Source organism: Protopterus annectens, chromosome 3.part1, assembly GCF_019279795.1.
Source record: "Protopterus annectens isolate FY-2018-M chromosome 3.part1, PAN1.0, whole genome shotgun sequence".
Taxonomy (NCBI): Eukaryota; Metazoa; Chordata; order Ceratodontiformes; family Protopteridae; genus Protopterus; species Protopterus annectens.
The window spans coordinates 460,385,779-460,401,415 of NC_056732.1; positions in this window are offsets into that span (position 1 = coordinate 460,385,779).

Genomic DNA, 15,637 nt, shown 5'->3' on the forward strand with positions numbered 1-15,637 from the left:
ACACAGCCCACCTGGACCTCACAAAGGACTTTCTACACCATTCCCCACTCTGTCATCATGGACAAGCATACCAGCTTGAACATTAACAGCTATGTCACAGGATGGGTGGCCAAGTGGCTCACAGATCAAACACACATGTTCAGAGTTGCGGGTGCCATGTCCAACTCTAATCCAGTCACAAATGGCATCCCACAGGTATTGGTCCTGGGACCCCACCTGTTCAGTAGATACTGCTTAGAGGTACAGGCAAGTATGGGAGGTGTATGGCTGAACAGGTTTGCAGATGAATGGTAACTGTGGTCCATAATTGACTGTACAGCTGACACAGACATCCTCCAGACGTGTCTTACAGAGACAGATACCTGGTGTCAAAACAATGCCCTCAAGCTGAATGGCAAAGAATGCATAGTCATCCTCTTTGGGTAAATCAAAGTGCACAAAAATTACCACATAGGTGGTAATCCAGTATGTACAGAGAAAGTCATTATGGCCCTGGGGACACAGGTAGATAGTAAACTCCCCTTTGATGATCACATGGCCAAAGTGTTTAGACATTCCTTCAATGTAGCCCACGTAATGTCACTTAATGTAACCCACTTTATATAGTCTGATAATGTCACCATCCTACAAATATACCTGTGGAAAGGATAACACACAGTGATGTGTATAGTGCGGCGGGTCAATAGATACTCCTATAGTATCAGAAAGTAGTTAGATAAGTGTTTGAATCCTGCTCTTGACAAGTTTGTGTTTGGTCTCCTGGGGAAAGAGCAACCTTTTAGGAGAGTAGTAAAACACCTTAAAAGTGGTAAACTAAGCTTTGTCAAGTCTGATGATGTCACCATCCTACAAATATACCTGAGGAAAAGAGAGCTCCTAGTAATGTGTATAGCGCATCGTGTTAATGCATACTCTTGTAGTATCATGAAGTAGGTAGGTAGGGGTTTGAATTCTCCACTTAACAACTGTGTGTGCTTGTGTGTGGTCTCCTGGGGAAAGAGCAACCTTTTAGGAGAGTAGTAAAACACCTTAAAAGTGGTAAACTAAGATTTGTCAAGTCTGATGATGTCACCATCCTACAAATATACCTGAGGAAAAGAGAGCTCCCAGTAATGTGTATAACGCGTTGTGTTAATGCATACTCTTGTAGTATCATGAAGTAGGTAGGTAGGGGTTTGAATTCTCCACTTAACAACTGTGTGTGCTTGTGTGTGGTCTCCTGGGGAAAGAGCAACCTTTTAGGAGAGTAGTAAAACACCTTAAAAGTGGTAAACTAATCTTTGTCAAGTCTGATGATGTCACCATCCTACAAATACACCTGTGGAAAAAAGAGCTCCCAGTAATGTGTATAGCGTGTCGTGTTAATGCGTATTCCTCTAGTATCATGAAGTAGTTAGGTAGGGGTTTGAATCCTGCACTTGACAACTGTGTGTGGTCTCCTGGTAAAGGGCTAACCTTTTAGGAGAGTAGTAAAGCACCTTAAAAGTGGTAAACTAATCTTTGTCAAGTCTGATGATGTCACCATCCTACAAATATACCTGTGGAAAAGAGAGCTCCTAATAATGTGTATAGCGAGTCGTGTTAATGCGTACTTCTTTAATAAAATGTAAGGGTTTGAATCCTGCACTTGACAACTGTGTGGTTGTGTGTGGTCTCCTGGTAAAGGACCAACCTTTAGGAGAGTAGTAAAACACCTTAAAAGTGGTAAACTAATCTTTGTCAAGTCTGATGATGTCACCATCCTACAAATATACCTGTGGAAAAAAGAACTCCCAGTAATGTGTATAGCACGTCATGTTAATGTGTACTCCTCTAGTATCATGAAGTAGTTAGGTAAGGGTTTGAATCCTTTACTTGGTGAGTGTGTGGGCTGTATGTGTGTGACACTGTTGGTCAATGTGTTGTGGGTTTTGCTTTTACTACTGTATGACATATCAGTATGCATTGCACATGTGAGCTAGTTGTATGGCAAATACATATACGTACATGTTACCTCATTTATTGTATGTGTGGGAACCCTGCTTTCTCCAAGAACACAGCTGTCATCGTTGCCAGACTGTGCTGCTGCTTCCCAGACCTTAGGTCACATCTGTATGCTTGTGACAAGGCCAGCCACTGCAGTGATCCCTGGCCTAGGTCATCCGTGTCACACATACTCATTACGGTTTCTATTGAAATGTGTGAGTGAGGGTTTATGGCCAAGGTACATGTCAGACCTGTTCAAACACAGCAAAGTCTGTAAATGATGACTATTCATTATAGGTGTAAAACAACCTTTGTGGATATGCATGCAGACCCCTTATTGCTTATGTGATCCACCGAGGGATTTCAAAAAAGGAGAGATAATGCAACACTTGGTTGCATGTACACATCGGTACCTGTTCATCATGTTGGTGGCTACTACCTATGTGGTACTGTGGGGATAATATGTTTTGTAAAGGTGGATGACTATGCTTAGTTTGGCTTACAGCTTTACAGCATGGGTTTGACAACAGGCATCTGTCTGTATGATACCCTTGTGGAGGATGTGTGTGTCATCTGGAGAATGCATTATAGGCCACAGTATGCATTACCATACGTGGATGGACATATCCCTACTGTGATTGCTTGTACCTAAGAGAGCTATATGCCAAACAGGAGTGGTCTCAGTAATGGGTGCAGATGAATACCACTCGTTACAGGCATAGTATAGTACCTGAAGGATCCAAATGTTGCTGTGTGTCCTACATCTGTGTGTCAGTTGTCAAGACATCATCTAATGATTGGTTATGGTCAGGCTGTTGAAGTTATGTATACTACCAGAATGCAAAACAATGACAGATAGTAACAGTATCACCCACAGCACAGTGTCAGACCATGTCATACACACATGTGTAGTCAGGTTCCTAAATGTGTGTAGTACAATGCATACTTGCCACCAATAGAAACTATGGAGTGTTAACACTGTGTAGTACAGGGCATGTCACCCTGGTCATGTGTCCACTATGCATGTACATGCAGACAGTGCACCTCCACCATGTTCACAAATGTACACCTGCAAATCTGAGCTACACACATCCCACACATACTGTCCACTCTCTAACACATGCTGCCAATACTACACACATCAGCCAAGTGGCACGTGGGTGGACAATACACTATTGGAACTAACCCTGGTGTAAACAATACTACATTGACAATCATAGCTTTAACGCATCATGCCTGCTCAGCTACACCTTCAAGCATGTCATTACACTCTACTGCTGACAACATGCTAACATTGCTATATTGCTATAAAGTCACCCTGTGCATCAGCACCATGGTAGCCTGTTCCTGCATCGAGGTGGCACAGGTTTCATCATATGCACAGTGTGTGTTGTTGGTTTGCCAGAGGCCTACAGTGAGACATCCAATCGACATGTGCGTGTGTGTGTGTGTGTGTGTGTGTGTGTGTGTGTGTGTGTGTGTGTGGGGCAAGAGCACTGCTATGGGCCAATGTTAATGTAATGTGTGCAGGTATGTGTTAGCCCTAGGTGCGTGGTTTATGTGTGTGTGTGTCTGCATGCACACAGTTCCACCATGTGGCTGCCATATACGGGTATTTGTGGGACAGCCACAGACTGTACCTGCCAGGCTTTACAGATCACCATCTCTGGCCACGGATATGGTACCTGTGCTTGGCAGGGGTGCTACTGACACTATCAGGTACTAAGCCAGACTGGGTACTATCCCCAGAGGTAGATGGATGTACACTGGACCCAGGTCCCTGCTGGGACTGTCCAGAGCCACGTGCACGTGATCTTCTATGACATTCTATAGACCGCCCACCCCCAACATTGCTGGGGCTGGTACTGGCACTACGGTAGTGGCTGTGACTTGATGGACGTCTGTGGTGGCTGCCAGCTGCTGATGTTGCTGGCATACGTCCATGTCGATGACTCAACCATCCTGCACTGTCCTGACACATGGACATGACATTGCGGAGGACATCTAATGTCTCTCCCCAATGTCTATCAGGGACCTCGGTGTAATGATGGATGGCACCTGCTAGGTCACGGATACTGTCAATGACAGTGGTGTTATGTGCCCTCTGTGTCCTTAGTCCCTGTCTGGTGTACCGTTTCATATGTGTCTGTGCCTCCATGACAGCCTGGAACATGCATGAGGTTGTAAGACCTGTGGCACATCTGCCAGTGGCATGATGAGCAGCAGTGCTCCGACGAGAACCCCTGGACATCTGCCTATGTGGTACTCTTCCAGACATGTAGGTATGGCTGCTGTGTCAGGATGGGTCTACTTCTAAAGACCGAACCGATGATTCCCTGACACAGAAATCACTGACGCCAGAAAACCGACAACACACAAACCCGACAACGCGAAACACCGAACACCATAACACCGACACATGGAACGTAAACAACACACTACACTACATAGCATACACACTGGCCCTGACCCAAACCCTAACCCTAAGGTCCGACACTATCGCACACTTCACCTACCTGCACCCTAACCCTAACTCACTTACTCACCCCTAGCCCAAGCTCCGACACTAACACACACTTCACCTACCTGCACCCTAACCCTAACTCACTTACCTGACCACTCCTACCTCCGTCACTGTCGCACACTTACCGGGTCGCGATCACACATTACCCTTGTCGGTCTTTCCGCTGTCGGCGAATCACCCTGTCGGTATACGTACCTGTCGGTTATCTGGCGTTGGTGATTTCTGCGTCGGGGGATCGGCGGTTCGGTCTTTAGAAGGGGACCCGTCAGGATGCATGTGCCATGGATACCACACTGTCCTGGCCAATGCCGACTGTATGCTGTCCCTCAGCTAAGGGCATTGGTGATGGATGTATTGGCAGTATGACTGTGTGCATGGATGGGGTGGACACTTGTGTACTGTCAATTGGTGGCCCAACGACAGACGCTGGCAAACATGCCTGTGCCTCAACACACCTATCATCAGTATCACTATTTTGCTCAGTGACATCAGTTTCCCTGCTGCAGTGAACCAGCCCAAAGTCAGCACCTGTGAGAGGAAGACAGGAAACACACTTTACGACCTGTACATGATGTCAGCACACATGCACACATGCACACATGAACACATGAACACATGAACGCATGAACACATGCACACATGAACACATGAACACATGCACAAATGCACACATGAACATATGTACACATGCACACATGCACACATGAACACATGAGCACATGAAAACATGAACACATGAACACATGCACACAAATGCACTCCTCACTAAAACAGACACACACACATACACACACATACACACACACACACACACACACACACACACACACACATGCACACACACACCACCAGCAATCCAGAACATACTCAGTAGTGGGTGATGGTGGGGTACAGTATCACAAGGCAAACAGTTATATCACACGTGTCAGCATGCAGGACATGTGTTTCCCAACAGCATGCAGTGTGGGTGTTGACAGCCCTTGCCAATAACACTATACATGTCTTTGATGCATGTGTGTTGTTGTTCGGTGATTGGCCTCACCCTGGAACGCACTGTGTACATGGACACAACATTGCTGTGCAAGTATTAAAAGCTCTGTAATGTCCTGTGCACCATCTCACAGGTATACATACCATGGCTGCATGTGTATCTGTGTGTCACATAGATATCCATGTCTGATTAGAGTGTCTCTGTCTTCAGCAGATAATTGTGGACACAGGATTAGCACATGCATGCTATGTATACACACAGGATGAGTGTTGCATGTATACCTGATGGAATACCATTGCTCAACATAGCCATTGTACAGTGGTTATGGTGAGTGTAGGACATATTGATGACATGCCAGTGTCAGACATGACATGGCACGCTACAACACAACTGCAACATTAAAAATCACACAGACACAGTGTGTGTTATGTGAACTATACACTCAATAGCATTACAAGACATATATGTGTCACTTTGTACAAATGGTGATCGCTATGCATATTGTGTATAGGTGCCTATGTTTGCACACACACAACATTGAGGTGCATAGCAGGTAATGCTATGTGTAGTACTGTGGTCACTGTAACTGGATGGGGTGTACTACCATGAGACATCATCATGCAGCATCATGTGGTCATTCAAGGCTACTAATGTGTGCCAGACCGGCACATACCATGCTGTACTGGAACTGCAGTACCATGGTTACATTCACCATTTCACAGCCAGTTGTTACATGGGTTTGTAAGGTGCACATTACGGGGCATTGCCTAACATGAATGTGTTATGTGTTGAAGAGTGTCGCACAGCCACATGTGAGGCATCTACCCCTCAGGTATATTATGTGTGCTGTGTGGATGACATTTGGGATACTGTAGTGTGACCTTACAGTGGGTGTCTGAATACGCCATGTGTAGCATGTTAACGTGTACTGCGTATGACAAAGTTGTGTATGTTGTGTGCATGTGTATCGACTCTGCCTATCCAATGTCCACTTCAGTGTTGCCACAATTGTGTGGGATGCTCTGTGTATTGTATGTGTTTTAGGCAGCTACCCACACTACTGGGATGTGCATAATCTCACAGCAAACATGCACCGCATGCATTATGCATAGGTGTGTTGCGTGTACATGGCCTACACCTCACCTATGACATGCACATTTAATTAGCAATATTAAAGGTAGAACACAGTCACCAGCATGGGTCTGCTGCCTTGGTGTCACACCAGAGGGACCTACAAGGATATGAGACACTTTGTCAGTGGCAACAACTGTGGCATTGCTACTGTGTGTTTGCAATCTTACAGTAGTACAACGGTTGACAGTCACAGGCCTACAGATTCTATTCCTAATTATTAATATTGCACAACACTAGGCACCACATCATCTAACTACACAGTACACATCTCACATAAGCATGCTCTACCAATAGAGGTAACAGTAGTCTACAGCTATGTCATGTTACCTGCAAGCTCCATGTCAACTTGCTGAGTGTCTCCGGCCTCCATGATGACACATGTTACTTGTTGTGGTTGTTGTTGGCCAGGATCCACCTGGCTCAGGAGCAGCTCCTCCACTCTGGTGAGGGGGGGTGGATGGCTACCCCCCCACCTGTGGCAAGCTGTTGTCTGCGGATATCAGACACATGCTGCAAGATATGTCTAATTAAATCACTGCAGTGATGGCGTATCTGCTCATATGTCCGGCTATGCATGCCTATGTCATTTACCCTATGGACAAGCTCTTGCCACAGTGCAGTCCACTCATGCTGGTCCTGGCTGGGTCTGGAGAACAGCAGGGCATAGTGCTGCACCAGGCTGGCTGTGATCAGCTTTTCTTCCGTCGTGCAATAGGCGGGATTACGATGGTGGGACATAACCCTGGAAGACAATGAAACAATATGTGTGAGCAAGTCATGTGGCACATGTAACATTCTAAAGTACAGATATCAATTAACTGCCATATATAGCAACCTATTGGCTGTCAGAAGATACACACCTTGCATACCACATATCAGTTCGCAACCCACAACTGCCTGACAGTGCCTGGCAGACTGTATATATCAAACCATGTTTTGCACAGCAACAAAGTTAAAACAGTATGTAAGACTATACAACAGTCCATGGCACACTGTATGTGACACAATGCACCACCTAGCCACAGGAGGTATATATCATGCTAACGCATCATGAAATATGTAATCCATTGCAATGATTGTAAAGTCCAGTGACAATATTACCAGTATACCACACTAGTCGTTGATGGCAAACCCCTGCCTAACATATGTGCACATTCGTGAATATAGGTGGCATACTGCTGTACTAGACTATACATGTTGCTAGATATGCAGTTATATCCTGTAACACACATATGACCGAGGCCATGGTACAGGCATACACACACACACACACACACATCAGACATACATACCAGACACATAGGTATGGCAACCCAGGTGACCTTTACCTGTGTACCTTACAGTACTGTGTGTCAGTAGTTGCGAGACCTTATGCCTGAGGTATGTAATCTGTGAGGACTACAGGGAATACACGAAACAGTGGTTCCAATAAATGTGGATGTACACTATACTGTGCTGTTTAGGCATACAGCTTCAGGTAGTACTACAGTTCATAAAGGAGTTGGATTCACCAGCAGTAACACTCAATAAGCATACATGTACTGCTTTAGCCTACAATGGGCGCCCCAGTCGACTACAAGGGACTACATCAGACCATATGGCATACTGCTTTTTCAGCCTAGCAATTGTATACACATCTTTTGCTGGGATCACAGCTAGGACACATAATACCATGACAGAAACAGTTTCCCACTAAGCTATTACACATATACCGAACTCTGACACATTCACCAACACATTCACCATCACACTCAGTCAACCTCACATAGCAATTATTGCAACAAGTACATGTGAGTGTGTATCACTTCATAGGTAGGTAAGAGGCTATTGGCCCTAGGGCCTATAGAAGCCTAGCCATACGCTACCCTGGCCTTTGACACACAGGTCATTACATTTCACATGGCCGTGTCAAGCAGAGACACAGAGGTGATTGCCTGGGTGTATTCACTATCTCCCATACAATCTTTAGGATTATTTATGATGACTGCTAATTAGGACCTTTGTTTGCCATGGATAGTTGGTTTGTTCCAGAGTATGGGATGTCTCTGAGATAGGAATCTATCCCTCCAGCATGTGCTGTTTATTGTGGCCAAAAGGTTTGGGTCCCTAGAGCATGTAGCTCGTAGAGATTGTGATCTGTTTATGTGGAGCATGTCCAACAGCTCTGGGTTTGACATAGCTTAGTATGTTAGGCAGAGGTCACCTCTGGGTAGGTGGTATGCGACACAGTCTAGTTGTGGGTTTGTGAGATGGTCTGCATAGGGCATCTGTTTGAGGCTGGCATTACTATTTGTGAGGTATGTCTGTGTCATTTCCAGTTGCTGTAGATGTCTGGTGAGGTACATACTACATGGGGCATTGTACTCTATAATGGGCTTTATGTGTGATGAGTAGAGGGGAACACTGACCTATATTTCCCTGGATGACACACATTTTGTGATGAGGTGTGCCATGTAGACAGATTACATAACTAGTGTGGCACTATGATTATCAAAGGGAAGACTACTGTCCACCTGTGTCCCATGGTCTCTTATCACACTTTCAGTGTTAAGTAGACTACCACCTATGTGGTAGTTCATGGGTACGGAGTTTTTGCCAGAAGAGATGTCAATGCAGTTTCAACATTGAGCTTGAGTCCATGGCTTTGTCACCAGGCATCTGTCGCAGTAAATATGACCCTGTCTTCCTCTTACACACACATATATATATATATATATATATATATATATATATATATATATATATATATATATATATATATATATACACACACACATAAATATAAACATCCATTGGTGTACATATAGATATACATATAGGCACATATACAGTCCAAAATATAAACATCCATTGGTGTACATATAGATATACATATAGGCACATATACAGTCCACCTTTCATGGTGGGAATATCAATTATGCGAAGGTTGCGAGGTATACTGTTATGTAATAATATTGCACAGTGTTGTGCTGAATGCATTGAAGGTTTTCTTAGCCCATGTAGCTTTAGCAGGCCTCAATGGCTGCAACACTGCAAACCTGACAAATCATACCCACAGCGTTTAACCACCGCATGTCATATACCAGCACTGTATGCTGTCTTGTTTGCCACACACTACAGCCTACATAGAAATATGCACATAACAACCTTCACCAACATATATATGTCCCCCCTTCACAAACAGTTGCAGTATGTCCCTTGCTCTATGCACATGTACAGATGCTAATATATCTGACACAGACAGATCTCTCCATATGTGTGTGCCATACACACACAAGGTCCACACTGTTGTAAGTCCGTGGACCTCACAGCTGATCTGTTGGGCCTTGCTGCAACATGAACAGGTGTCACATGTGAGCACACAGTAATATTAGAGGGTGTATATATAGCTGCAAATGCTAGATTAGCATACTAGCCTGGTACAGCTGTTGCCAATGCTAAGCTACACGTTAATATGACTATCATGTATTTGTTACTCTGTCACATCCATGTTTATATAACTGTATATGCTACTCCCCCAAACAGCCATTGTACACACTACTGTACAGAACACAGAAAACATGGATCAGATGTTTGACATTTAATGCTGAACTACATATGTCATATCCCACTGCACACAGCTACACACTGATTTCTCCATGGCAGTAGTTATGCAGGGCATCTGTGCATAGATACGTACTGCTGCCACATATGGATGATTCAAACTATGTAGAGTACTCTTCAAAAACATCTACTACATGCCAGTAAATACATATCTGTTACATATCTTTCATTTGTATGCGTTTGTATTTGTAAGTTCCGTGTGTTTAGTATTTTGTTTTTTTTTATTTATATCTTAATTTTTTTTAATATATATATATATATATATATATATATATATATATATATACATATATATATATATATATATATATATATATATATATATATATATATATATTTAATATCTTATTTTTTTTTTTGCTGTTGCCGTTGTTGTTGTTGGTATCTGTCTGTCTGTCTGTCTGTCTGTGTCTCTGTGTGTCTCTCTCTCTCTCTCTCTCTCTCTCTCTCTCTCTCTCTCTCTCTCCGTGGCTGCAATGAAATGATTGCATGTGTGAACAGCAAGTACAGCCTGCTTTTATAGGTATCTGCACATGTGCATGTGATGGCCTCTGCACCAGTTGGTGGCCGCCATTTGGCAATTGCATGCAGCCTGCTGTGTGGTAATTGCAGTACTCACTGTCATAGCAACCCAGTGCTATAAATTGCTAGGTCAAGTAGGTGTAGCCCTTTCAGCTTTCCAAAGTGGGGTCCATGCTTGTTTGCTGCGGACACCGTTGTGTAAGTCAGAAGGTTGGTATACTTCTTATATCTGAAGCTAGGGGTGTAGCCAGTGATTTGAATGTTGTACTTAGACCCGAATGTTGCCACTTCCAGTACACAGTTGACAGTGCAGAATTCTACTCACCCCTACAAATGCTAATACAAGATACATAGGAGTATGTAGTTTCTTTTCTACTTATACAATTAGCTGCCATACATACGTAGTTATTGAGATGTTTTCATTTGGCACATGAACTGTTTGGGAACTGCTATACTGTGGATATTAATGTACTCACTTCTGCACATTGTGCTTTTTATTTTGTTGACATTATCACAGGATGCTCATGAAAATTGGACAATTCCAGTGCTGAGTATGCCTGCCTACATCCTTGCTGGACCCTGAACACACAGGTATTTTGTACGTTTGGTTGGGGATTGTCCTGCTATGATACTGTGTGGGGGTTGTAAAGTGCTGCTGTAACATTATTTACTGCTAGAATGGCTGGTTCTGTTATCAGTCATGTAATGCAATTCCACAACAACTGCTGGTAAAATTCCACAGAACAGGTTTTGTGTTATGGCATTCCTATTTTCCCTTTACATTCACTCATTCTGATGCATGATATATATATTTCAGCAACAATCTGCTATATATCTACTGTGGCTTAGTTGTACTTCATGCAGTTTAGTGTGTCCGAGGTTCGAGACTGACAGTGGTGTTTTATTTTGCTGCTGAGCAGAACAAGGGCCCTCACATGCAGGTTGATTAAGGCACTTTTAAGCAGTTGTAAGCGGGTTTGCGGGTTTGTGTGACGCTTAGCGATACTTAGCTAAGCGCACACATGCGCACACTGGTGCAAACCCGCTAACAACTGCTTGAAAGTGCTTACTCCCACTAACCCCCGCGCTAATTTCTTTGAAAGAAAAGAAAATGGGGAGATAGGAAAGTGGGGAAAAAGGGGCACAAAGAGTGTAAGACAGTAGGGAAAACAGATGGGGATGTGCAGGACGGGTGTAGGGAAGGTCCATAGCTGCCCACTTCTTTAACAGCAACAGCTGTGCATATACTAGGAATTTGGAGGGAATTCTGAATCCTTCAACCCCCTGAAAGAGGGTTGAGGACAACAAAGTATGTTGTACTGCCAATTAAATTTCAGTTTATCTGTCCAGCGGACATGTGTGCAAAATGGGCAGCTATATATGGGGCGTCATTTTTTTGTGGGAGCAGATTGCCCATTTTTTTTCAGGTGAGAGTAGAATGTGGGGTAGGGGAAGTAGGTATATTTGGGGAGGTAGGTTGGGGAGGTAAACAGACAAGACAAACAAGACGCATACAGAGGCAGAATATGACACATGGTGTGGATGAACACCATTGACGGGGAAGGATGTTTGGAAATTGCAAGCCCAGGAGCCCACAGATGGCAACAGTGGAACTGAGATCCCCACCCATGGGCAGTCACCACTGCACCTTCACAGCCCAGAGGGTGGCTGTGCTGGGGGCTGCGTAGGAGGGGCAGGCTCACCCGTGAGTCGTGCCACTCTCGCCTTGAGCTGGCGTAGAGGATCAGCGACTGAACACTGGATCTCCCTACGCACCACAGCCTGAACCTTTTGGAGGGTGATAGGTGGCCCTCCTCCGGCCATGCTTGCACGGGGGGGATGAGCCCCTTCCCCTGCAGTGCTTCCACCCAAAGGTGGCAAAGAGCCAATGGAGGAGGAGGTCCCAGGCTGGGCACCGGACCTGCTGGTGCCAGGTGCCATCGCCAGCTGAGGTGGGACAGGTGGGTCCGCTGGGACAGGCCTTCCCATACTTTCTATGTTTAGGAGGATTTAATGACAATATGGGTTGGTAACAGCCAACAGCATTCCAAATTAGTTGTAACAGCATGCAGTAATATTCCCATTAACCCAACACACCAGAGTTCCAACAGTTGAACAGCAAGCATAACACATGCATATATAGAACAACACAGGACATTCCAAAAGAATGCAGGATTGATTAGTGGCAACAGGCCACCAAGACTGTGGTATTTGAACAGGGCACATGCATCAAAGTAAATGCAGATATTTATAAACCAATAGGACATATGTCCCAACAAATGTTTTGAGATTAGACATACCCATTGAGGTGTGGGATTGCATTGTTTATGCACATACAGTAGGGTGTAAAAAGATACCTCCATTAACATCTTATATGTACTTATAGTTTACACTACATTCCTATTGACTGCAGGTGTATATCCCCTACATGTATTATTACACTAGGCAAAGTCCATTACATTGTGAAATGGGTTTGGCTAGTTCCTTATATACCTGACCTGTATCTGACATACAAACTGTCCAGGGTGCAGATGTTTCTGCTACGTATTTATATATATTTTTTATATTTATATATCTACATATCTGGATGTGTTCAGGTGACATTATCAGTTATATTTCTACAGCCCCCTACATTTCTAGTAGCACACTGACATTTCTGGGGAACACATTAACAAGTTACTTGTGTGCCAGATTTGCCTATGCATGCCAGCCATTAACCAACAGTTGAGGACTGTATATATGCTTCACAGCTACTGGCACTCCCTTCATCCACTTTATATGGGCCTGTCCAACTGTGGGTTGACAGCACTTAATACAACAGTACTATTTATATAATGCAAGAGTACAACAACATTTCGAAGTAAGTGACACGGACACATTCCAGGAATAATACCTTAATTAATTACATTACACACTTTTCTAGAGGCTATCTCATTTATTCGATATTACAGTGCATGCAGAAGACTTATTCAAGACATATATCTTTATTAATGGGTTACAACACTCTTTTTAGGCTCTCTCACTTATTTTATATAACAGTACATGCAGAGATATTATTCAGGACTTTTTATACCTTTATTATTGGGCTACAACACTTTTTTCGGGCTCTCTCCCTTATTTTATATAACAATACATGCAGAATAATTACTAACCTGCCTGGTGACACAGCCTTAGCAGCCTATCTGCATAGGCTTGCTGATTCACAGCACAGACACCTGCTGCTGTGAAGTAAATGAAGGAATATTGAGACATACCTATTCATAATATACACTACAATAGCAATTGTTACATACTCCATTCCATGGCTACCTACTCAATAGTGGGGCATTATCATTCCCACGGGCCTCCTGTATCCATTGGTTCAGTTGGCCCTGCTTGCATCTCTTCAGGTCTGCATGGTGGTGTCTGACCTGCTCACCAGTCCAAGGGATGCCTGTGGCACTGGTGAGATCATGTGCTAGACGGTTCTAGGCTTCCACTTTATACTCAGTGCCTTGGAACTGGCACTACAGGAGTCTTGCATCATGATGATGGACAAGGGGCCAAACCATCACATTTGACTCCTCAATGCCCCACCGTTGCACTCAAAAATGAGAGCCCTCTCCAGCACCGGCCATTCTGACTGCAGATGGGAGCTACAACCAGTTATGGCAATTATTCCCCTCTTTGGAGCTTAAATATGCCGTATTTCCCACACTTATTTGTGATTGGCCAGTTTTGAAAATTCTCAGCTGAGTGCACACCTGCTTAGCACTGAGTAAACTTTGATTAATATGTATATGTATGTTGACAGTGCATGAACAGCAAAAGCTGTCATGGCTTAGTGGTTCAGTACTGTGATTATGGTGCACAGTATCCTGGGTTCAAGGCCTGTCATTGCTTTTTATTTTACTACTGGCCTGACCAGCTAGGAGGTGTGGCTGTGTTTAGCTGATTTTGCTCAGCTTTGCCCAATGTTGCTCTACGTTGCTCTACGTTGCCCGACGTTGCACTAGTTGGCACGGTGCGGAGCTTCGCATAAACATGTTTTGTTTGTGCTAGTTGACGCGATGCGCAGCTCCATGCAAAGCCATTGCACTAGTTAAAGCAGTGCTTAGCTATGGGCAATTATTCTTAAATATGCTTTATACTGGTAAATGTTGCTTAGCAGTGGTTCACATTGCTTCAGATAGGTTACTTATGCATTCATTAGTATGCATGACCGTTTCACCTTCTTATATATATTTCAAATATCGTTCACTACTACATAGGCCATTTCAATGCATTTTAATAAAATTTAAAAGGTAAATGTCAGGAATTAATTTTATGCACGGATTTCCTACAGAAAATGGAAAGGGGAGTGGTGTGACTTGAACCGGAAATACTTCCTCTTTGTGCGAAGGGTCTACCACTACGCTATTGCTATTTGGCTTAATTTGCATATATGTGGTTTATTATCCTCTTCGATGTCTAAACTGCTAACTGTAGCTAAGCAATGGGTACACCCGTGCACACATGTGCAAATATGGGCAGCTATATCGGGAATAATAAAAAAAAAATGTTTTACATTTTATTTCATTTGTACAGGGGTTTTGAATGTGGGGGAGTGTAGTGTTGGGGGTATACACATTTGAGCGGACTCGCTCATATCTGCTGACATTAGCAGATTTAGGCACTTGTAGGGGCATGGATATTTGGACTGCTCGGCAGTCTGACATGCCCCCTGCACTCCTACACACTCTGTGTTAGCCTTGGAGTTGAGTCAGCACGCCCTCATGAATATGCATGGTGCGCTGATGTCATACTCTTAGGCTGCCGTTCCCGAGTAAGACTTAGTCTTACATGGAGGATTACTGAATCCCCCCCAGAATATTTTCTGGAAACAAGAGATGTCCATATTTCTAGAGGATGAGTGGATC